Raw genomic sequence first — 25,701 nt, forward strand, 5'->3', positions numbered from 1 at the left:
TTAACGTGGTTTTGAATGTGAATACAAGTCTATACATTTTCTTTAGGTTTTTTTTTTTCCCTTTTTTAATATTTACATGGTTTAAACAATTTGTATAACAGTTTCTGCATTTAGTTACCAGTATCTCATCTGCTCCGGGATAAGGTTTTTGCTTGATACAAGAATGGCATGTTGCCAAATTATCTTATTTTTCTTTTCTTTTCTTTTTTCTTATTATTAATTACAGCAGCATTTGCAATTAAAATATTCAACAGAAAAGGCCTTTCATGGTTTAAAACTACAGGCAAACGCCTAATGTATTAGAGATGTTTCTCCAAATAAACCGTCCCTTGAGTTCTGACTTTATAGTCCAATCAACGATGCCTTTATCACAGTGAGCCCTGTGCCAGCATTGGCAGTAATTCGCTCATGTCTGATGCAGTCTACAGAATTAGGCTCCCGCTTCATGTCGCTCCAACATATTTGAATGGAAGCTGTGATTGATAGAGACTGAGAACAGGAGAGGGAGAGAGAGATAGGGGGGTGGAAGGAAGAGAGAGGGGGTGGGGGAGGAGGGGTAGGTGTTTAAGCCTATCCGGAGGAAGAAGCAGCTGGCCAAGAAGCCTCAGCAATTACACTTGCCAAAGCGGTTTCATTTGGCCAACAGGCTTCGCTTTCAATATTCACGATCCTAAATGCGAACTCACCTATTTCGCTAACGGGTTTCGAGCATCTGTCGCTCGGCGTGTTGGGATTGGGAATTTCTTTAACTTCTGAGCGCCAGGCAGCAGTTTTTCCTGTTGTACCGGCGTTTTCAGCGCATCCACGCAGCGGATTTACAAAGCTACATTGCGCGGAGCCCGAGATAAGATTCAGCACCACGGACAGAGACTGAACACCCAGGGGATCCTGGACTGCGACCCACCGACAACTGGAGGTGAGAGCAAAGTTTAAAAAAAAAAAAAGCAGCTTTCCTCGTCTCGCTATAGCTAAGGTATTTTGGGTGGGATTCTAAAAAGATATGGCACGCATTATGATAAGCATGGCTTTTTATAAAGGTTAAAATTTATGTATAACAAGTCCAGTTTTATTCAAGTTCAACGTCTCAGCATTTAAAATTTACGCAGCTCTTTCATTTTAATCTGTTTTCATTCTGACTCCTCTAGTCGCTTTTCATATGCAAAAAAATAATTGTCTGAAGGTTTATGAGATGATAAACGCAAGACGCGAAGCAGTAACCAAAAATAATTTGAAACTGGTAACAGTACCAGTGTTTTTTTTTTAAATTATTTTTGTATTGATAAACGGCAAGCTTCCCTTTGCTCTCGTCAGCTTTATTTAAAGCAGCTGGCTGAGAGGCAGCGCGTGCCCAAGCAGCAGCGGCTCGTGCCTAAGGTCCGCGCGCGCGAGAGAGAAGGGGGAAAAAAAATCACCCCATCCACCCCCAGCACGCGCACATGCACACCGTTTATAATCCATACGACCCCCGTGGATCTCACGTCACCATATTTCAGATTGACTGTTTGATAATGACGCTAACCCCGTTCACCCAGCACATTTAATTCCAACTATTGAGTTGAAGAGGTTCAATTTCTTGCACACATGAGCTCTCATATCACCTAAACCATGCCCTTAAATACGAAAAATGAGGGTTAATATTCAGGTGACAGTGCTTTACCACGCATTCGATAGATATGAGACTATATGATCAAAGATGTAGTGTAGGAATTATTGATATTTTATGGCAGTATCATTTATTTTTGCCAAGAAAAAGATTTAGTGTTCCATTCATTCTAAACGTTTCTCTCTGAGTCTTTTTTCAAGCACAGGCCGGTGGTGAGAACTTCATTGTATAATAGGTTCTAAGTATAACCATATTTGCACAAAGGTAATAAAATATAAAATATATCATGATATTTTAACATAAAATAAAATGAGAACCTTCATCAGCATAAAATAAAATGGTATCAATTCCTGAAAAAAAGATTTCTTCTTATTAATCCTGTAAATGCATCTGTTTCTTGATTGACTCTGACTGATGATGTTCCACTCAGATGCTTATAAATGCTTTAATTTGTTAAATGCAGGAACGTGTGGAGCGATTTTCAATCTGTAAATGCATTAAACACCTGCTTTATTTTGATGAAGGTGAACATTTCAGATAAAGATTAAAAGTATTGCTATGCTTGGGGGAAGTCGAGGTGCAATCAGGTGGACTTTAATTGACGTTTTCATTGCTTTCTTTTTTGTTTGTTTGTTTGTTTTCTTACCAAAAATACCAACTGACTTTACCTCAACTGTATTACTTTTGAATAAAACTGAATCATATTGAATTGGTTTGAATCGGTCTGTATAATTTGCATTGGTTTGATTGGAAATTAGTTCGGAAATGTGTATTTTCATCACGTATTGTCTTGCATTTTAATGAGTATTGATGCTATGTATGGAAAACTAACCTGAACGTTGTACTTTGATGGATGAAACTGGAATATTTTTGAATTCCTTCATCATATTAGTATCAGTATCACCCAGAAAGAGCTGGATCTGTGCATTCTTAATGGTTAAAGTTTTAATGAAAATTTATAAAACAGTTATTCATAGTGATTTTTATCAATCATTTCACACTCTAATACAATGAAAACAAAACTAAATGTATTTGTGCTTTTCAAGAGTTGATTTGTTAGATTCTTGTAGTTTTCTTAACTTTGAAAAATAACAGAGAACTCAGAGTTGGATAGTCATAACAAAATCCTCCCGGCTGTAGTTTTAAACAATCTTTTCGAAATAAGAGTGATTTCTGCCACTCCTTTTTCTAGAACATGACTGTATGGTTTTTCCTTGACTAGATACATCTCCAACAGCATAATGTATATCTCCTGTCCTTGAAACTTATTTGAAGGACTTCAAAGCAAATATATATATATATAAACTCTTCCTCACCCACCATGGGTGGTCTTCCCTTTTTTCCTCCACTCACTGCCTATAGTGCCCAATGACCACGGGTACCACTGATGCCTTCACCTTACAGATATCCTGGTATTTCTCTAGTTTCTCATGTTCCTTTTTCCTGATGTTGCAGTCACTAGGTATTACTATGTCAACCACCACGGCTTACCTCTGCTTTTTGCCCACCACCACAATGTCCAGTTGGTTTGCCATTACCATTCGGTCCGTCTTTATCTGGAAGTCCCACAGGATCTTGGCTCGATCGATCTCTACCATATTTGGGTGTGTTTTCCACTCTTACCTTGGGGTTTCTAGCCCATACTCTGCACAGATTGTCCTGTACACTATTCTAGCCATTTGGTTATGGTGCTCCATGTAAGCCAGCATCTTACATCCTGCAGTTCTGCGCTGGATTGTCTCAAGGGCCTCTTTGCACAGTCTGCACCTGGGATCTTGCCTAGTGTGGTAGACCTTGCCTAGTGTGGGTCTCTATTAATATTTTATGGCAGTCATTTTTTTGAGAGTTTATACTTATTGCCTACTTATCGAGTTTGACCCTGATAGAATGTTCTGCACCGGGCGCAACCAGAAGATACTGTATAAACATTGTTGTGTGCCATCTGCTGGCTGTACTGTATGTACTTACTCACGCATTCATCAATTTGGCAGTGAAATCTCAATGCTCTGCAGCTTTAGTTCCCACTTCAGCAAACACCAAGGTTCATGTTTTATTCTGTCACTTGAGCTCAGACCTTTGTTCTCTTTTTTAACTTATGCTTGGTGTCTGATTGGCTCAACTCCATTAATGGTTTACTCCGTACATGCATAACCAATATGGTTATGGACCGTTATGATAAATATACACAAAAAAGCTTCTTTTTTTAACAAACAGAGTAATCAGAATAAGCAAGTTGTACAGTAGTACACAGACAAGTCTTAAAAAAGCAACAACAAAAAAAAAACTATGTGTTTATACCAGTAACAGATCCACACCTGTAACAGACCCACATCTGTATGGCTCTAAACAAATTGGTCAGGTTGGTTTTCCCCAATAAAAGACATATTATTTTTTACTTGGAACCCACACTTATACATAATCAGTCATAAGTTAGGGGCACCATATTTTGATTTCCGAAAATGAGGACACTTTGCCAGCATCGAGTCTTCTCAAAGATTACAGAACATGCTTTATTTTTTGTACCTAAATGGTGCAACATTTTTTTCTGTATAAAAACAAAATCTGTAACAAATAGTGACAAAACTATAGCTCTCTTTTAAATACATAAAATCAAATAATGTTCTCAATATGACCCCTTCTGTAAGAAAACTTATTAGAAAATACAGCTTCAACAAATTACCTCGTTACAGCATCCTCTGTTTTCCAGGTCTAACTAAGTACTCATTCAACTTTGCAGAGGAGCTCTCACCCTAAACAGCTTTTTTATGTTTTTCAGTGTCCATGTGAGTTTTCAGATCTGCAGCACCTTCATTAGACACTGAAACATGTGTGACAGTTTTTCACATGGTGCACTTAGCTTCCCACTTGACGCGACCAGACGGTACATGCTAATTTTTCTGGATGCCCAGATGACCAAATGTAAAAAGTGAACATGTCTGGGCAAAAGAGGACATTTGGTCACCCTATCATAAATAGAGCAGTAGGACAGCTGTCACAGGTTAACAAAAGCTGTCAAATTTAGGGGATTTATTAAATTTGTAAATCTGTAATCCCAGTAGAGCATTAGCTGTTGCTTAGATTAACCATGTGACCTTTGGGTTGGTTCTTAAAATTGAGATGGCCACCCACCATCCTTATTTATATTTCTCTTTGCTTTCTTTAATACGGCTTAATGAACTGTCATGCCCCAGCTTATTAAAAGAATTTACAAATAATATGTATTTAAAAGTAAAAACATGTCAACCGGGCTTGGAATTAAAAAATGACCCCCCAAGTGGCTTTCCCACAGACACTCTAACAGGCTCCGATGGCTTTAGGGAAACACACACAGGCATACATTTATCCAGGCCATGTTAAGCCACTGTGATGAGAGCCACAGTTTGATTTTAATGATGTTCATTAAGATTTTGATTACACTTAATATTGGATAACTCTCGGCACTGTGTTAAGCGTGTCTGATATTCTGGCTCAGACTGTGAGTGACAAGAATTAAGTGGAGGGAGGCAAAGAGTGGGAATCATATCAATGATGTTGCCCTCATGCTCTGGTGTCCTTGAAAGAAAGAAATCACATACAGGTATTTCAGTTTTTCTATTCTCCTGGATATTGAGCCCTCTGCACCCCCTATAAAAACACTGCTCTGTATTACTAGAGTGTTTAAATAAATGTAAAATAATCCTTCATGCTCATTTTATTGTCTGATAAACAGAGTGAATTTTAATCTGATCAGTGGCTCTGCAAAGGGCAGGACCTACAACTGCTTGTTACCTTTATGTAAACCGTCTTTGTCTTGTTAGAAAATGAAACGGTCAGGGTTGGTTTGAGAGCTCATGACAGGCTCAGCTCAGGGCATTTTACAGTATCTCACGTCATCTTTTAGCCAGTTTAACAGTCATTTGCCACCCAGCAGGGTACCTCTTCAGTGTCTCAATGCGTGCCTCATTGAGAAACATGGCACAGCGAGCAGCCTTAGGGTCAGCACTTACCAGCCGGCATTGGTATCCAGGACACAGCGGGCTGATGGGCTTTCGCTTCAGATATTTTTGCATTACACAAATTGCAAGCCAGGTTGCTTTCCATGAGTATGCACTTTACATGCTCTTTGCACGGTGGATCGTGTTCCTGCATGCCTGGAATTTCGTTTATGGGTCTCTTAAAATTTTCCGTCCTTTGCTAGAAATGCAATTAAATTCAATATTGCTATAAATACATGACTGCTTGGTTTGAACACAGAGAGAGGGAGAGAGAGAGTAGGCAGTGGTGGTGAATGCTCACTTACACCCCCTCCTCTCCCTTTTTTTCACAATCATCCCAGGCCAATGAAAATCCTCCGCCTTTCATCCTCACCCCAGCGCACAGTGAGTTGTGGTCAATTTGACTGATCAACACAAGGCACTCTGGTAGGCAATGGCTGTCACAGGGGATATTAGGCTGTGGTGAGCTGCATTAATAAATAAGAAAATCTGCATTTCTGAAACAGCCAGTGTCATTATTCTCTGTGGTTCTATAGCTCCCTTTGGTATAGTTATAAACTAGAGCAGTGAGAGTGGTAGCTCTTGGGCTACAGCATGCTATCCTAAGCTACATGTAACTGTGCTGCTGTTTGCATCTTATTCAGCTCACCCTATCAGTTTTCAGAGGCTGGCTCCCTCTTTAAACTTACTGTGCTCCGGAGGGCTACAATATCACTGACATAATGGGATCTCCACCAATCAATAGCCAAATGGCGGAGTGAATCGATAGCCACTGTGCTGAACGACAACAGAACCTAGGTAGGAGCAAACCGTAGCTGTTGCATGCATATTACAAAGCCTTTCAAAAATATTCATCACCCAGGTTCTCAAATTTTGATACATTAAAAAACAAACATGAATACTGTTGTTTGGGCTTTTATGTGACACAGCAACACCAACTAGTGCACCATTGCAGAGTGGGAGAAAATGACAAAAGGTTCTTTAACTGTTTTACGCATTAAAATCTAAAAAAGGAGTGTGAATGTATTGAGTCCCCCATGTTCTGATTTTCATAGGTCTGGAGCAACCAATGGGTTTTAAAAATCATTTATAAAAATACAGCCCCTCGGGGTTCGGCCTCCAGGTGCTCTCATCTGTCCTTCTCTGGTGGGTTTGGCCATCCCTATGTCCTCCTCACTTGTGTCGCAGTGATTTTGGGTGCCTCTGGATATCTGGGTCCAGGATCGCCTCTTTTTTGGCCCTTGGCCTTGTAGGGCAAGCCTGGGGCCAATCACACCAGGTATTAAGCATATTTTTCTTCTGAATAACCTTTGTAAATCCTTTATACAGGATCATGCCCATGCATACATACCACAGGTCTTTTAAGATATACTCTAATACTAAATACTATATAATAATAGATATATAATAATAATAATTGAACTTTTTTGATCTCACAATGGAGAAATCCCTTTGGGGAGCAGTTGGTTGCCAATGTGCAGCGCTTGGGGAGCAATTAGGGGTTAAGGGTCTTGCTCAGAGACCCAGAGTGCAGGCTGTTTGCATCAAGTGGGGTACTTGCACCCTTCTCGGAGAACAAGTGCACTTCTCTAACTGCTAGGCCAACACTCCCCCATATACTGTATACCACCCTGAATAATACTGTGTAATCAACATAGGTTTTGACTTCGGCACGATGGATATCTAAGAAATACCAGCTGTTCTTGAAGCTATTATTGATGTTTACCTTGGTTGTCTTGTTTTTTGTGTTGTTTCTTGTTACTTTCTCACCCCTTACTTCTTAACCACTCTTTCCTTCTTATCTCCCTTTCCGTTTCTGTGACCATTATATTCGATTTTACTCCCTAAATCATTTTCAGGAGAGCTTCATATACAAGTACCAAGCAGGACCTTATGGCAACAGTCATAATGATCTGCTTCTGAAAGGAAATCTATTAGGGTTGTCATCTAGATGTGATATCCATCCCCAGAGGTATATTGGCAAAACAGGACACCAAAAAAAAAAAAGAGAGAGAGAGAGAGAGAGAGAGTGAAGTGAGAAAAAAAGAGGAAAACAATAAAATCAGAGAATAGAGGGTTGTTTTTAGATTAAACATGGACGTACATATTCATTGACAAAAACTAGAGCTGGGTTAACAGCTTCTAAAAAAAGTATTTTGTATGGAAAATACAAATTTGTGTTTTAAAAAACTTCAGATCCCAATTCCTTTCAAAAGTAGTTCTAGTTACTGATCAGGTCTTTATCCGGCTTTTAAATTTTCTTTAAACTTTCTTTCAGCGTGTTTTGTCCTATTCACTCGTATGCAAAATATAAATATATTTATTTCTTTGAGGCCTACATGGTGCAGTTTCTAACACTGTTGTCTTGCAGCAAGAAGGTCCTGAGTTGTATTCCTTGCCTAGAGCCTTTCTGCATGGAGTTTGCATGCTCACCCTGTGCAGGTCAGGGTTCTCTCTGGGTACTCTGGCTTTTTCTCACAATGCAAAAACATGACTGTTAGGTTAATTTGAATCTCAAATTTGGTGTGTCTGTTTGTATGTCTCTGCCCTACAATGGACTTCAGACCTGTTCGGGTTTTACCCTGCCTTTTGCCCATAGACTGCTGGAGACGCACCAGCTCACTGGGACTCTGATAAGAGGCAGAAAACGGATGGATGATTTTTATCGCTGCTGTCAGTTATTGGTATGGAACTATTTTTAAAATGCAAAATGTTTGATTTAAAGAGTTTCATTATCCAAGGGTTTTGGGTGGAAATTTTAAACGTTAATATGATGGGTCAATATTTAATGCTCAGATTAAATTCAATCAAAGTCAATTTTTCCTGTTGCCATAGGAACTTCTCTTTACATTTTGTGTTAGTCTCAGTGTATAGTCACTTTAAAATACACTGAGGTTTGAGAAAACACAGTGCGTAAAAATACACTCCCTAATTATGGATCAAAAATGCCAGCCTTGCTAATGAGCTATGTATTATGGATTGCTGCATGATCTACGCTAATGTCAGCACAGCAGTTTTCTTAGAAATAAAAAATAGAAGTATTGGTGCCAGTTTGCCATACTGCTCTCTTGGCTCACTCTAATAATCACCCTTTGCTCAAACACACAGACAACCAAAAAGTAAAGTCAAAACTAAAAGCTTGAATATTAAACAGAATAAACCGTATAAGTAAATACCCATAATTAGCAAGGCTCTTTTTAAAAACCTCTCCTTGACACATTTCTGGAAGAACTGGTGGTTTAAAACAAAGTTAAGCATTAAAGCAGTGTTCACACATTCAATTAAGGGTTTGTTTGCTTTCCTTGAAGAGTAAAAAAAAAAATCCCTGTTTTTTTCCAAGTGTTAATCAGGCTTTTTATCCGTGCCTTGCATAGAGAAGTCCTAGATAAGACAGGACATTTTGTGGCCAACAAGGCAAGCAGCATCTAAGATGAAACAACCTTTTTATCACGTTTGACATTTCAGAACAGAGCCTTTTAAATTATCTGCCTGACTGACATCTGATGTAGGCAGCCTTTAGTACACAAAGAAAAAATCCTAATGGAAAGAATAGAGTTTACAAATCCAGGGGAAATACATCTACAGAGCTTATTTATGGAGCCAAAAATACCTCTGCAAATTACAGATGAGATATTTATTTTTCTGTTTCTACAGCAACTTAACATAAAAAAAAAAATTTGTTTTCTCATTTTAAAAGAAAAATATGAAATATCCATAAATCAAATTAATTGTTATATTTTGGAAGTCCATGTATCAGATTTCATTCATATGCTTGAATCTTTCCAGATTGTATTTCATTGCAATGACAAACCTTTACTTACACAAGAAGGATTATATCTATGGACCAAAAAAAATAAAAGATAGGAGAAAGTGGAGTGAAAAGATGAAATATTTTATGGTTTGTTTACAAATAATGATCTGAAAAGAGTGGTCTGTTGTGCAATCAGTTCTGGACAATTAGAGACTAAGATTTTTCCCATTCTTTTTACTCAAGCTAAGTCAGAATGGTTGAAAATCGGTTTCAAAATCGCGTCACAGAATAGGATTTAGATCTGGGCTTTCACTTGGCCATTCTTATGTGCAAACATCTTTTGTTGTTAGTCATTCCACTGAGGTGCTAACTTTATTTAACAGTTGTCCAGCTGGGAAGTGATGCTTCCTCACACTGTTAAAACTTGCCTCATTCTCTGCACAGAACCAAGAAATCTGCTCTTGTTCTCATAGTGGTGGAAGCAACAAAAAATAGTTTTGCCTTTCAGTATCCATACCCCACAAGAAGCTCAGCTGCCTAAGTCCACCCTTCTATAACCAACGTCAGTGAAGATCGATTGAGAATGAGCAAGGGAGAGGCATGACGTGAGCTAGCTGAGCACAGGGCAGTAAAGGAAAGGAAAGTAAAGGAGCAGACCGAAATCTGAGCTCACCGTATGCTGTTGCTGTTTGGAAAGACTTCAAACACCTGGAGATTGCATTGCAACAGGGTTGGGACGACCCCACTACAATAATTTAGAAAGCAAACGTTGCAAGCAAGCAGAAGTGACCGTTCAACCAATTTTTTATTTATATATTTTTTTGAAAGGACACAGACCACAGGAGACTATGATGAAAGGAAATCGCAAAAAAAGTTAAAAACAAATCATGGGACTTTGTTTTCCAAGTTTGTCGACATTTCTCTTCCCATCCAGAAAGATTTCTTAGTTTAAAATGTCTGGAGTAGCGTTAAGCTCCAGGCTTTTATAGAGTAGCCCAACAAAAGCCTTGTTATGGCTTAGAAAAATGAAAAGAACGTAACTTATGCTGATGATGCCACATCATATGACCTTGTAAAACTTTTTGCAAGGTCATATGATGGGGCATCACCACCATGAGTTACATTAATTTCATTAAAACTCTCCCGTGGTGTGCATCCTTTCAAATACAAAAATTGGATGTTGCACAATACTCAACAGACTTGACTCAGTTCAAACACCTAAATTCAAATTCAAGTTCAAACACTAAAATCAGAAACTACAATTAGTTCAAAACTGTAATCTGCCACTTAATCTATAGAGATATAAATAACTGTACATGCAAAATTTCAGCTAGATCAAACAACTGGAAGTGGGTCAGGTGCATTACTTATTGAAAGCCCCTACAGTAGTATGCAGGAGGTTTTGCTTCTTCAACCTAAACATAGCAATCTAAATCCTTTACAATCACAGGTAGAGCAGTTGAACAGCCCACAAGAAAAAACTTCTGCACAGACATGTTGAGAACAAGCAGTGAGACACTACATGATATTGCTGAAAGGGAATAAACCAATTAGTAGGTTGCTGGATTAAGAACAAATATCTAGGTTCATGCAGAGTATATAGCATCCTCTAAAAGCTTTTCTTCTAGGATTGCTCTCTATATATTTTCATCATTGTTAAGAGATTTTTGAAAAGAATGAAAAATTAAATAAAAAAAGGAACATTTATAACCATTTATCATATTCCTCTACTTCAAATTTGTGCAGTACTTTCTTTTGATCACAAAAAAATCCAACTAGAGTACACAAAAGGTATAAAAATGTTCAAGTGGTATTATTACCATAGAAATGCTCCATATTTTTGTACTAGCTCAGAAAACCTGCTTCAAAGTGTTGACAAGGAAATGAAAACAAAAGTATCAACAGAGGTTTTTTCTTTTCTCGGATTCCAGCCGATATGTGTGACATGTTATCAAAAATGTTATTATGTGCAACATTACCAGCTGTTGGTGCTGCCCCCCCCAAAAATGAGCACAGACAAAAACATACGGTAGCACCCACCATTTCACAGCCTCCACTGGACTCACCCACTCCATTCAAATGCACAAACTGTGGTGTTGCCCACACTAAAAACTACTGTAAACATAGTGCAGTTGGGTAGGCATGTAGCAATGAAATATTGGAGCCATTGCAGCGCTTCAGGCATGCAGTTATCGGGGATACAGAAGTGATGTGAAATCAATCTGCTCAAGTGGAGTGGCTTGGTCAGATGTGGAGAGTCTTGTCCTTTTCACATGCATGCCTCAATGCCTGCAGCTCACTGCTCAACCAGTGAATCAAACATACATTTCCTGTCTGATTGTGTGTTCAGGCAATACAATACAAACTACCCCACCTTTCCACCTTGCCTTTCTTCTCCAATCTCTTGTTTATTATTTATATTGTACAGTTTTCTGGTAGCGATGCAGTATAAAGGCCAACAGATCTGTTACATATCTATATCAACCTCATATCTAATTCATGCACTTTATTGTGGCTCTGCAGCTATGCACATGCTCTCGAGGGCATGCTGGCAAAATCCCATACAAAGTCCCATACAAAAATGAACAAAGCAAAGTAATGTACTGGAGCTGGAGGCTCTGGAGGATTTAAGTGTCCATAATCATTAATATCCAACATTATCCAATAGGGATGTTTTCCTTTGTAATGATTTTATAAGTCAGACTGTACAACCTGTTTTCACATTTTTATACAGCGTTCTCAATGGTTTCTTCTCCTTGGAGGAGAAGTGGGGACAGAGAGTATGGGTCTCCTTTCACATTTTTCAAAGCTCTCACAGGAAACAGCTTACACCCTGCGCAACCCTGCCTGCTTAAATGCCTGGACTGTCAGCATAACACGGATCCACATTAATCTGTCAGGGAGTGTGTGTGGCTGATACAAATGCATTTGTGCACTTATTCGCTCCCATGCATAGAGAGCAAGTCACAGTGGAGCCCCTACTTCATGTATCTAGACATAAAATTAGCAGCATACCAGGCTAAGCTGTTCATACTCCTCCATCATTAATGAAAAGTATGTACACCTAACCAGATGGCCAGAGAGTGCGTATTTGTGCATTTGCATCTCTTGTGCATGGGGACATTTTCCTTATAATATTCCTAAAAGTGTGCAAGGGAATAGACTTGAGCATCTGTTTGACAGAGGGTGTTATGGCTCGTGGTGCTTCGCGCTTTGATGCATGCACGCAAGTGTAACGTGTGTATATCAGAGTTTTGAAGTGTGACAATAGGTGTTTGTGCATTTGTGCAGTGTGTATGACCGTCTGTGCTGCTGAGGTGTCAGTTGGCGCTTTAAAACATCTGTTTCAGAAAAGCATGAATGACTTTAAAGAGTTAGCAGTTTTTACTCTTCAGTGTTATAGAACCAAACACCTTCAGGAACTGTCACGTTTTGCAGTGGATACTGATATTTGAATACAGGCTGTAACTGACAACCATCTGTAAAATTTCAGAACAGAATCATTTTTATGTATATGACAGGTCAAGCACTGATATATATGATAGTTTTCAGCTTTTAATGTGTCAAAAGAATCACACACAGCCTTTTTAGCGCATTCATAATAATACATTGTTCTCTTGGATCTAACTTACTAACAGTATCAATAGACAGTATTAGTGCATAAGTCCAGAATTCAAACACATTATTAAAATAAAGAATAATAACTTGTCTTAGCACTGCCTGGATTTTGTGAGCTGAGTACTATTGATGACATCATTACTACTTATACATCATTTACTACTTATTGGCCTGAAGAATTCAGTATGTACCCACATGACAGTTGCTGCAGGGTTTTTCCACAAGCACCTATTAAGGAAATAATGACAAACCACTCTTACTTGAAAAAGCATAGTAAACTGTGCTCAAAATGCAGAACAAAACGTTAACTTAAATATTTTTTAGGGTCATTAACACACAACAGTCAGCAACACTGACAGCGTCCTGCTGCTGCACCTTATCCTAGACTTGCTTAGCACTGATCTTTCTGTCACTGGTTTATATTTCAATGTGGCCTATTCAAACTATACAAAATTAATGTCCAGTCCTCTGTACTGTCTCATTTTAGAGCAAAATTTAATTATGGGTCATTACTAGTGATGTTTTTAAGTTAATGTTTCTCAGATCAAGAATCTAATGACAAAAAAATAAACATTCTGTAATTAAATGGCAATTATCCTGTCCACACAACTGCAATGCTGTGTAGACTGGGAATTCAAATTGCATGTATTTTGTACTCATTTCACACGAGAAGATTTAATACTCCCTCTTTCAGGCCAAGTTATTCATCACAAAGAGGCTTTTATAAACTATTGTATATAAATGTCTTATATGATTAAACTGTAAAGTTTGTCTCTTGAGACATTTTTGTTCAAAACTTCCACTTGTTTACTAGACGGTGTAATATTTTAGGGTTTGATATTGAGGACTGGGTAGATCATAAAGGAACTATGCAATGAATTTAAAAAGTTTCTTGACAGCTCTAAAGAATAAATCTGGTCAGAGACTTGATTTTGTTTTTGTTATTTTAAAAGACATATTTTAAAAGAGGTATTTTTTTTGTTAGACAACTTCCCATAAGTTGTCAAAGGTAATCTTTAATGCTGGAATAATCTGATATTTTTTATATAAATCCTTTTGAGAGACATCCACATAATAATTATTTTATTCTTTTTCATTTTCACAGCATAACAAACTGATTTCAAAGCATAAAGGTTACAAAGAAATCTGATGGCATAGGTAAAACCCAGTTCTGGAGGTTTGAGTTAAATAATATCAAAAATATTAATATCAAAGTATCAAGCGTAGGTTTATTCATATACTCAAGAGCCAAAATAATTACAAAAAAGTTAACTTTTTTCTGTAATCCTAAAATATAGATATATTTTTTAATATACGAACAAAACTGGTTTCAGAGAAGAACTCAGATTAGTTGCAGAAAAGACTGAGCAAGATGTTTTAAACAATGTAGGATAGAAGTTCTTAGCCTTTCTGGAAATTAAGACATTTTTGTTTAAAAAGTAATTTTAGTGATCAGTAAATCCATCATCATAAATAATAAATCTAAATTCATAAACATTTCATGATAGCTTATTAGTTCGAAACCATCTAAAAAATACATACATCTTGATTTATTTATTTAAACAAATTAGTTTAACTCCGCTGAAAGCTTAAAGGCATGTCAAATCTGCAAATATATCACTGAAAAATTAGAGTTTGATATAATTGCAGGATCTGTCAAGGTTGGGTGGAGGTTGGTTGAGGACCCAAATGCAGAGATGAGGAAGCAGAGAGTAGTTTTTGCTGATTTAATCAAAAAAAGGAAACAAAATACAAGACAAAATACAGGAAACCAAAAGACCATGAGATGCCAGAGGGAGAAAAAAAAAACACATAAGGAGCCAAGTAACGACGAAAAGACAACAACCAGTAACTGAAGAGGAGTGTGTATTGGGGACAGAACAAAGAATGGGCAAAATAAACCAATGACCAACAAAACAGAATTACATAAATATCAAATATTTCAAAAAGAAGTCCAAAAAAGGAGAACATAACAGGATAATTTTAAAGCATGAGAAATAATAAAGGTCCTACTATGAATACTTGAGGAACACCATAGGGTATCTCTTTTTTGTATGGAAGTAAGTCATTCAAACAAACTCCTCACACATTATTAAAAAAATTTGAATCATTTAAAAAAGTATCTATATAGTTTGGAGAGTGCTATAAAATATACCAACTGAAAATTCATCTTTATCCAGAGTTTCATAAAGTAATTACTGGAAATTCATGAAGGTATAGTAATGTTATGCAAATGGAAAATGTTTATGGAACCCATACTAATGATTTTTGATAAGAAGGCATTAGTGCTAGTGATTCAGGATTGTTTACTTGCATTTTTTTTTTTTTTTTTTGAGGAACTAGGCTATGTTGAAATAAGGAAATAACTTGTAAAGGTCACACGATTTCCTGACAAAAATTAAACAAACATTGATGACAAAGACTTAATGATAAGTGGGACAACAAATTTTTTTCCTTACCATAAGAAAGAAAAGCCAACTCCATCATGACCTATGACCCTGCTTTATGCTGCGATTCTTTGTTCGTAGTTTTTGGTCATCATTCACTTTGTGCCGCACTTTCAAGTTGAAGCAAATCTGAAGCTGCTTAATGTAGAACCTATCATTTCTTTCCTAGATTTTTCACACAGGCAATTTAATTCTGCCACTTTGCTAACATGGCATTTTACCCTCCCTGCAAAATATGTTTTACACATGCTTTCAATCATGGCACCATACTTAAACTGTCAGTTATCTACTCAATCTTTGCAGCAACCGTTGCTGCTTTAATACTCCACTGAGTTCTGTGCCTTCATATGCTGTCATCACTCCTTTTTACATAATAGTAATAAGGCACCTTCATCACCAAGCGTCAACGTGAGTGTTGAGGGATGGGGTAATATGTCATGTGTTTACTAATAAAGTAAAAATGGTTGCCATTGGAAAGATAAATTACTTACACAAATCTTTGGTTCTAGCTATTGAAACCTCAACAAAAAACAAAATTATGTCTAATATGATCTAATATCTTATTAATAAAGTTGTAAACAAAGAGTTTTTAATAGAGTATTCCTTTGAGATGTCATTTTTCTTTAGATTCTAATATTAGCTAATTAATGGGACTGGATATGACTTTTAAACAATAGGGCTAACATGTAAAGTGGAATGAGAAGTATCTTGTCTTTTCATTTTTAACAAATAAACCTAAAGAAGGTATATCATCAATAGGTATGATTCACCTATGCATGATAGGGGTACCGTATATCATACACAGATAGTCAAACCCCTTTACTTTGATACTCCAACAGAAAATACAGAGCAACCATAATTCATCACATTTAATCTTTTCACTTCATGAGTTACTAATTTAATCTTAATATAGATAAAGACATCAAAAGGTTATCAGATATTATTAGGTAAAAAATAGCATCAATACAACCAACAAACACATTCGACAGGTCAGAAATACATTTGGGGAGATATTAAAGTAGAGCTAGGTTGTTATAACATTTCTCCATCTATCCATCTAAACTACCAAGGACAGTATTAATTAAGGAAGTAGCCAAGAACGGTTACTCTGGAGGAGCTAAAATAATCCACCGCTTGTGTGGGAGAAACATTTGACAGAGCAGCTACAGTATCACGTCCACAAGGACGTGATGGAGATGCTTTTCTCCAAAGGTGATACAAAATGACGGATTTAAATAAATACAGGGACATGAAATAAAAGAAACCTGATGACAGGCTTCATGACTTGAAACTCAGGGAGCGGTTTAACCTCCAGTAGAATTAACCTAAACAACAAACCAGAGCCACAACAAAATGCTTTGGGGATCTTCAATGGATTTTAATTTTGTCCTTTCTGACATCCAACATGCCTGAAATCACAGCTTTACAAATGTCGGATTTAAAGGTTTACAGAAATGTAAAGATGTGAATGTTCTGGTGTACTGCTGGAACGTGAGTGACAGCTCTGTTTATATCTGTGTCTCAGGCTGGCAAACTAGACTTGGCCCTCTGGCAGCCTCATCTTTATGCTGCCATCCCTGTTAAGCAGCAAGAGAATATTAGATCACTTAGAAAACTAGCTGATCTGACAAGCGACCGGTCACAGCTTGCAGTATACAGACTCACTAGGTCTATGTTATTGTGATCCTGAGAGGTTGGTGCTGGTTGTGTTGCTGTCCTAAAACTGGAACTCTGCATCTATATAGGTATGCAAAGAAATTTTTCTGACTTTTTTTTCCAATATGCTATTTACTCATGCGTTTTAGAAGCTTTTTGTGCTTTTACATGAAACAGTTTCACCCATCTGGAAGACAAACAGCTTTATTGTGCTGACGGCATCTTGCTGTCCTTTGTGTCTTTCCCTTCTTGGCATGAAATCTGTTTGGGGTTTTTTGCTTTATAGCCAATGCAATGCATATCTTTATATATTGCTTATGATCCAATATATTAAAGATGCATAAGCGGCAAAGCAATGACAATGCAATTTGATTTACTTCTCAACCACTATGCACTCTGATTCAGTTTGTTGTGATTAAAAAACAAGTTAGTTTAGTTTAATATGATAAAATTAAATGGCGTAAAGCAAGCGAGTATAGGGGATCACAAAAATAGATATCTTTGTCAAGGGTGTGTTTGATAGAGGACCCAAAGGCAGAGCTGAAGAGGGCAGAAATGATTTCTTGCAGATTTATTGAAAAGGTACATAGTACAGAAGCAATAATCCGATGTGACGTGTAAGGAACTGAGGACTCAAAAACCTAGAAAACGCTTGGGGAAACAAACATAAGGAATAAAAAGAATCTGGCAAACAGTAACTGCAGTGGAGTATATATGCCAAACACAACAATGAATTGAGTAATCACACAAACACAAAGGGGGCAACAGAGAGTAACTCAAAAATACAACTTTGTAATGACACTAAATGGAAATGAAACTAACGACTTAGAAAACACAGAAAGACATAAATCAAAGTCTAACTAAAAACCCAAAGAGAAACTTGGAACAGAGCCAAAAGTCCTAATCAGGAGATAATGACAGTACCCCCCTTGTAAGGGGCATGACAACCAAAAACAAAACTACCACACAAAGGTGGGCAACAAAGACGCAGAGTTGCTGAAGGCCGGAGGAAAAAAAAGAGCCTCTGGAGGACGGCCTGGAGGCTGGCGATGAAGAAGAGCCACTGGAGGCTGGTGGCTCAGCAACAGGAGCCTTTGATGCTATTCATGACCCAGTTTGTGTATCGATGGGCCTTGCTTTAAAACCATACATAGCAGCTTTGCTATTTTTTCAAATTTTTTTTCAGTCAGTCTTTGGCAGGGCCGTGGGGTGGGGCTGCTGACCCCCACTTCCCCTTAAGAGGGAAATAAAAAAGATTTGTTAAAGAAACTTTGCACAGTTATTTAATTTCTTATCAATATTTTGGGGAATTATTTTGTCTTTTTATATTATTATGTGTATTTGCATTTTTTATTAATTATTTTGAGGCCTAAATAACACAAGTTCACCTAAGTTACCTTGTCATGTCAAATCAGAGCAAGCTAGAGTGTGGTACTGTATCCCTCTCGCAGCAGCAGACTATTAAATTAACATAGTCTAATGACAGAAAAAAAGAGGAAATTTGGCACAGAACCGCTTATCAGATTCGTCCACTTATGAGAGACTTTATCTCCACAACCCCAGAGCGCACCTCAACATTTGGACACCTGTAACCAGGGCACCCTGTCTGTAGCCCAAAGTAAGCGCATGGTGTCACCGCGCATTGTCATATCTATTTGTGTGTTTAATGTAACTATATGATTGGCGATGGCTATTCACTGCATACATTGTAGTGTTCGGAGAAGAGACAACACAAAATAGCAGTAAATTTTAACTGGCAGGTACTTCCCGTTTTATTTTGAACTTAAAGTTATAAGACAGGTTGGTTAAAAACAAACAAACAAGAGAAAGATGCCACTGAAAAAACCTATAGACATGCACAGCTTTAGAAAAAGCAATAGTTTATGCTACGCAGGTTAGTATTATCAGATATTAAGTTTGACAAAACATTGCGTTTAAATGATGTCTTCCTCTTTACTAGTTAAAAAAAAGCAATTCAGCTCAGACCCTAATAGGATAATGACTGCAGGTAAAAACTAACTCATATTTATTGTTTTCTTATTTAACAGAAATTTACCAGACTGCAACAGTTCTAGAATGTCCTGCAGAGGTGACTTTAATATTAGTTTCTCTAGCATCATTGTATTGGTAGATATCTTAATGTCATGTATTTTTCAGAAGAGCACTGACACAGAAGCAGGGAAAGCTTCAGATATAAAGATATAACAAATTTACCAGGGTATGCCACAAGCGATAAAATCTCAGAAATTTTAATGTTATACTTTTGTCTTTTGTAAACCAGCAAGAGTCTGAAGTAGCTTTAGTCTCGCAGTCGAGGGACTTGAAATTGAAATATAAGAAACCTACAAGATTCAAAGCACAAACAATACAGTAATAATCAGTGAATCAATAAATGAAAATAGAACCTTCAATATTCAGACTTTGTCAAAGATATGTGTGGGGAAACCTCTAAATTAAATTTTCCTGCTTGTCAAGGGGCATATTAATCAATGATAATCATGAAATGGAAGCCATCCAGCTATCTGGGAATCATAATTTGCAGTCTGTTAGTTTTAGTACCTTCCATTTTTACATATTTTCATTATTACAGCAAAGGATGGATGGATAGTTTCCTATTTGAAATTGTATATATGCAGGAATGCCCAGTATATTGCCATTTGACATCAGTATCAGCTGTTGCTATTAGTTTTTTGTATATATGTCCATCCATTCATCCATCTTCTTCCGCTTAGCCATGGTCGGATCGTGGATGTCTCCCCTGCAACTTTGGTCAGCTCCTCTGGGGGAACCCGGAGGAGTTGGCCAAAGTGGCCAGTTTCTCGGTGCTCCCAGCGTGTCCTGGGTCTCCCCCTGGGCCTCCTCCCGGTTGGACATGCCCTGAACACCTCACCAGGTAGATGTCCAGGAGGCATCCTAATCAGATGCCCGAGCCACCTCAAGTGGCTCCTCTCGATGTGGAGGAGCAGCAGCTCTACTCTGAGTCCTCACCGGATGACTGAGCTCCTCACCCTATGTCTAAGGGAGAGCCCAGACACACTATGGAGAAAACTCATTACAGCCGCTTGTATCCGGGATCTAGTTGTTTTGGTCATGACCCAAAGCTTATAAACATAGATGAGGATAGCAACGTAGCTTTGCTTTTTGGCTCAGCTCTCTCTTCACCACAACAGACCGGTACAGCGCACACCTCACAGCAGATGCCACAGTAATCCGCCTGTCGATTTTCCGCTCCATCTTCCCCTTATTGGTAAACAAGACCCCAAGATACTTAAACTCTTCCACTAGGGGCAGTACATCCTCCTCAACCTGGAGAAGCTCAAGACCATGGTGTCGGATTTAGAGACATTGATCCTCATCCCGGCGACTTCACACTCTGCTGCGAACCGCTCCAGTGAGAGCTGTACGTCACGCCCTGATGAAGCCAATAGAACCACATTATCTGGTTACTAACAAATCCCCTCAACACCTTGGCTGCACCCAGAAATTCTGTCCATCAAAGTTATGAACAGAATTGGTGACAAAGCGCAACCATGGTGGACTCAAACCCTCACCGGAAACAAGTCTGACTTACCGCCGGCAATGCAGACCAGGCTCTGACATCGCTCATACAGAGACCTAACAGCCCTTATTAAAGGACTCAGTACTCCGTACCCCCAAAAGAACAGGTTTTAGCCTGTAGCAGACATAGCAGACTTTTTAGCATGTGACATTTACGAAGAGCTATGAAGCTCTGAAGGACAAATGGTTATTCACATACACCTGTGCTTCATCACTTATTTTTTTTCTACTTAGTTTTTTGTATATAGTGAGCGATTACAAAACATGTGATTTTTTGGAGGACCACTGTACTTCTATGACCAAACATATAACTGCATTCCAAAATTCAAGAATAAACTCCCAATTCAATTTCAGATATTATGCCAAGCTGTTCCAAAAATGACAAAGTAGTGCTTTCCAAAGTGCTGCACTGCTGTACTTAATTATTTTTATTTCCTTTGTTGAAAGACAAGTAAGACATTTTGCATGTAAACATCTGGTAGTTTTTTTCAGGCAAAATATAGTTTCACTTCTACTTCGTCCTCCAGGACCTTAATGTCAGTTCATAACAAGAATAGCAGTTGAGAAATGTCTTATAAAGTATGAGTATGCCCTTTTTTGAAAATAGACTAGTGTGCTTAAGAGGAAGCAAACCTCCAACAAAACTAGGCTCAATGTGAGTGGCCTTCTAACAAGGCTGTGGGTTTGAGAAGAGAGACCCAGACACACAAAAAGGACATGGAAGCAGGGATACTCTCTGTGAAAGAAAAGGTGAAACTAGATTCATATGTGGCTTTGGTCAGGAAAGACACAGTTAAGCATATGAGCTCTTTCCATAGATGGTTTTCTGGTCGAAGGACTAAAAAGAGAGTGCATACAATCAGTTGCAGTAAAAGCTAAGCCAATAGCTACATATTTCTTGTGAAAAATTATGACTAAACACTGGAAAAAAAGGGCCAACTTTATTTCCTAGGCTGGAAAGTTGCTGATAACCATCATTTTTACAGGTCAAAGCTCTTCTCAGCTGATGTACTTAGACCAGGCCAAACTGAAGGATCACAGTTTAATTTATTATTTCACAATGAGAGCTATTAAATACTTTTATAAAGTTTATAATATAGATCATCAATGGTAATTGCAGCAGAGGACGTCTTTTTGTATTAATGTAGATATTTTCTGATCTGAATAGATAACTTTTAAAATATTGATACGGTTGCTGTGTATCTTCTGCACACACCTTAGTACAGCTAACTTACCTAACCCTATGCTTAAGGCTGTGCTGCATAAAAACAAATAGGCTAAAGGTTGTAGTGCATAGAGCACTGCTTGCATTGCACAGGCTGTCTTAATTCTTCCGTATGCCTGATTATTAGATTAAGTTAAAGCTCTTCCTGTAGTAAACAGTGTTTGGACAGCTCTATATCAGAGCTGTTGGTGCTGTACAGGTATGATTGTGTGTAATTACAGTTTGCTGTGTTTCCTTGTAATTAAGTCAGCACCAATCCATCCTTCTAAGCGCCATGTGCTCCAGAGAAAGTCTCCTGATTTAATTACTGCACAAACAAACATGCAGTGAGTGAACATCAGCCAACTGTCCATGTCCATTTTCTCCTACGGATTCCCTCTCGTTATTCAGCTGCCTTTGCCAGCCCTTCAATAATCCACTAGCTTTGTGATGGTACAGGAAAGCAACGACCGTGGTAAGGTGATGACCCCCATGTATGAAAGTTACCTGACCTCTTCTATTGGACATTATTGCCTCTGGGTTGTACGCTTTAACCCTGAAGGCAGAACTATTGTGTTCATCATCGCTGATACAGATCAGCCCAGACAAGGGGAAAGGGCAAAAAGCCTCTGCCAGGTTGAAGTCACGACTGCTGGACTGATAAGTCCAAAGTGACTGCTAGTATTTGTTGCTGGAGGATAAATTTGGCTCCAAATCACTGTGACTGAGCCGTAAAAGGCAGGGGAAGCTGCCTCTGTGTCACTGCCTCTGAGCTGTGGATGGGGAGTCAGGAGATATGGGCTTCCTTTTCACCCAGACCTCCTCCCCCAACTGTTGTTTTTACTCCTTTTCCCCTATCGCTGCTTACCTCACCTTCTTCTCTCACTTCATCCCATTTGTCTTTCCCAACAGTGCTCCAACACCAACAGGCTGTAATCCAAGGACACACACAAACACTTGTGAGCGATGTACTCTCACGTGTACCTCTTTGTTTTTGGCGTGTGGGCTTAAACACAAAGAACCGGTCTCTTTTATCTTCGCCTTCTTCTTCTATATTACCCAAGCGTGCATGTGGATAATCACAAGAATGTTTCTACATAGAAAACTCAATGGGAATGGATTAGTATTTGTCTACATAAAAATGTGTTTGGATATTTTTTTTCTTGTTTTCTATGCTTACTTGTCTCTCAACTCAGCAAGGGACTAATAGGCATTCTGCAAGCCACTGTGCTATGCAATTAGGTAGAAAAAAAACAATAAACAAGGATGAAACAGTTCACGGTTTGCCCATCACAAAGCCCACAAAAAAAGTTGTTCGCCATTATCATCACGGCTATGCATGTCAGCAGGTAGGGGCCCGCCAATCTGCAAAACAGATTGGAACACGGCAAATCAAAGCCGAAAGACTTATTAAAATCCCACACAGGCAGCTTATGTAGGTGTTGCTACTGGAACCGGAGCTAGGGTAGTTGTGGGGGCTTTATCCTTGTCTACTGGGGGCTACTGCCCATGGTTTCATGTCAGGGCCAGAACCAGGGACTGTAGCTGAAAGGCCCTATCATCTATTCAGAGCTTGTTGCAAAGTCCAAAGAGATGGCTTGAGGAATAAAAGAGAAGATCATGAGTTGTTTGCTTTTTTTTGCCTTCTCACCTTCATCTTTCACAGCTCAGAATTTTCTCATTTCAGGCTACTTCTGCCTTGAAAATGTTTACACTTAATGAAACCCAGCCAGCCTGCTCCCTGAAGCCTGGTGCCTTTGAGCATTATTCTTGAACTCAGCAGATCAATATCAGCTATGTTCCCTGTCCGTCTGTTCGCAATCATTAAAACTTTGTAGTAATGAATTTTTTTCTACCTCAAAAACCTCTTTGGAGCTATGTGAATGTCTGAGTGTTCCAATAGGCTTTTCTCTTGACTGTCATGTATCTTTTAATCTCTCACCAATAATTGAAGTGTGATGATAATGAAATGCTCAAATTCCCAATCACAGCAGTCACTCAGAGTGATGTAACTTGTTGGAAATCAGAAGAAGGGGCTGAACACATAAGAAAAGCCTCGAGTTGCATCACTGCAAAAGGCAGGCAGACCGCATATTGTGTTGGTCAAGCAAGAACTCATCTGCCATACTGTTTACATCAGAACTGGTCAAGAGGAGTTAAGAGGGTGAATCGGAGTCTGACTTACGCTTTGCATCACTGAGCTCTATGAGTTTTGCAATCTAACTGTCAAAAGTCAGGAGAAGCTATGATCTGACAATTCTACACAGCAAACCGTGTGAGTCTCCCATTTGTTTTGCTAAAAGATTTTTACTTGAGAAAATATAAGAGTCTGCCTGTACCCACTGAAAAAAAATTGGATTCTCTGTAATAAATCAATTTCAACCTGAAGGCAATCTAAAATATGAACATAATGTATGAACACAACCTGTACTTTCATAATGTAGATTAAAGAGAATTAAAGCTAAATTATTCTGACTGGTTTTACACAATATCATTTCAAAGAGATCGTTTCTATTTCATTTTGCTATAACTAGGATGTTTTTACATTGGAAATTATAGGGATTCAATCCTAAATTAATATAAAATAATTTAAATCCTGATATATCTATTTAACTCCAAAAACACATTTAATTACACTTGATTTATAAACAAAATGTTCCCTCTTTTTAAAAGGGCAATTATAATAGCTTAGCAAGGCTTATATCTGTTCAAAAATATTGACTCAGGCCCCACAACACAACTTTTTCAAATGATCTGTGTCAGAATAGCTGACTGCAGTCCACTCCTAATCTATTGTGTTGCATTTGCCACGATTTATGTTTTTGTCTGCACTAGAGTTCACTTGAATGCTGAGCCTGTGTGAAAAAAATGTGACCTCTGAATCAGACCTCTGGGGAGTGCTGGCACTCCCCATGGATATCCGCATGCAGTCCACAGTTTTGTGCCCACTGTGACCGTGCCCGTCAAAAACTATAAACAACTCCCATCATGAGGCTGGCAGCAAATAAAAAGGAGATAAAGAAAATTATTTGTTTGATTGGCTGAAAATAAAAATCACAAAGCAAACTTATTTTTAAGAATACATTTTAAGCACATCTAGTTAAACTCTTTCTCTCTTTCTTCAGGATCCCGAAACAATTATCAGTATCCTGGTGAGCAATGAGTTTCCTTCTCATTTATTTATTCTTTTTGCTTGTCATTATTCTGGAAGATCAACAAACCACAGCAGTATCACCTCCTGTGGGTTTGTAGTGAAGCTTTTATATTTCTTTGTGGAACAGTGCAGTTTAACTAAAAAAATGGTATGAAAATGTAAAATGGTATGCTGCACCATAAAAAGCCATTAGCTGCTGCAAAACACTGGGCGAGTAAACAAGCGTTGAGGACATTTCTGGGACTTCTCTGTAGATATAAATGAAGGCTCTTTAGATGTCTACTGCAAACATTCAAATTGTCCCTGAAGAAATACTGAACAACGTGGTCCATTATATAAAATTCTCAGAGATAACATGAAAGTAAGTTAAAACAACACTCTCAGAGAAATCCTATAGTACCAATTTATGTTAAAAAGACTCAAGAAAAAATGTTCTAAACTTAACATCCTGGATGACCAACCTTTTAAATGCTTTAAATACTGTCAGTTTACATTGTCTTTTACCATAGAATTGGACTCCAATTTTATGACTTTGACTTGAACTGCACCTGCAAAATAAAAGTTGCAAAAATAAAAGACTTCAGACTTTATTTAGACTTGATACTTGATATGGACTTCAAGTCTAATTTCCATTTTATCATTCAGTGTTGTTGAAGATTACAGGATGTTAATGGCTTATAACACTTAGACACTTAGTTCGTGTAAGCTGCAGTCACCTAATAATGACCAGATAAAT

The 25,701-nt window shown here is 38.1% G+C and overlaps 1 protein-coding gene across 2 annotated transcripts in view; it reads left to right on the forward strand.

Moving 5' to 3' along the window:
• Positions 1-594: 594 nt before the first annotated feature.
• Positions 595-25,701, forward strand: part of tmem121 (transmembrane protein 121) — an 80,572-nt gene continuing 55,465 nt past the window's right edge. For both annotated transcript variants that reach the window (XM_015368913.1, XM_015368908.1), the window contains exon 1: positions 595-916. The gene's annotated coding sequence lies outside the window, so the exon portion shown is untranslated. The remainder of the gene's footprint in view (positions 917-25,701) is intronic.

Source organism: Cyprinodon variegatus, unplaced genomic scaffold, assembly GCF_000732505.1.
Source record: "Cyprinodon variegatus isolate N-32 unplaced genomic scaffold, C_variegatus-1.0 Scaffold37, whole genome shotgun sequence".
Lineage (NCBI taxonomy): Eukaryota > Metazoa > Chordata > Actinopteri > Cyprinodontiformes > Cyprinodontidae > Cyprinodon > Cyprinodon variegatus.